Source organism: Rhagoletis pomonella, unplaced genomic scaffold (assembly GCF_013731165.1).
Source record: "Rhagoletis pomonella isolate Grant_MI unplaced genomic scaffold, Rhpom_1.0 Rhpom_scaffold_00005, whole genome shotgun sequence".
Classification (NCBI taxonomy): Eukaryota; Metazoa; Arthropoda; class Insecta; order Diptera; family Tephritidae; genus Rhagoletis; species Rhagoletis pomonella.
The window spans coordinates 21,865,338-21,866,004 of NW_023458559.1; positions in this window are offsets into that span (position 1 = coordinate 21,865,338).

Sequence of the window (667 nt, forward strand, 5' to 3'; positions counted from 1 at the left end):
TCAGTGATAGCGTTGGTCTCGTTCATCCTTGAGGTTTCATAGCTTAGACGATTTAAAATTTTATCATAGCGCGTCAAGTCGGTCATGTGGACCAGTTTGAAATGTCCGTTGACTATCCAACCGTACCCATCTCGAACAGTTAGAACAGGAGAATCTAGGTTGAATACGACGTATACTTGTGCGGTTGCACAGAGGCAGATTCTATGAATTAGATTCGAAATTGTTAACCTAATCCTACTTTTACCTCCTATATAGCTTAAAATGAACATCGTAAATAATTTTCTTTTCAGGACTTGAATTTAACTTTCTTTCTTTAAATTACTTCGAAATTAAGTTTTTAAGTCAAATCGAATACAGAATGCTTTATAATTAATTATTTGGAATTTATTTTATTTTTTTTGAATCGTGTATGCCGAAATTTTTTAACAATAATCCTACAGTAACAATTTAATGTAGTAATTATTTCTTAATTTCTAATACTATCTCTAGTGAGTGGAGCTCGGGAGGATAAGGAATATCAGGAATTCATGGGGACCCAGGTAGTGATGTTAACAGTGGATTTTTTGACGATTAATTTGTTAGTATTTAATTATTAGGATTAGTATCATTAGTACGGGGTAGTATGTTAGACTAATAATTTTAATTTTTATATATTTTTATGCATTAG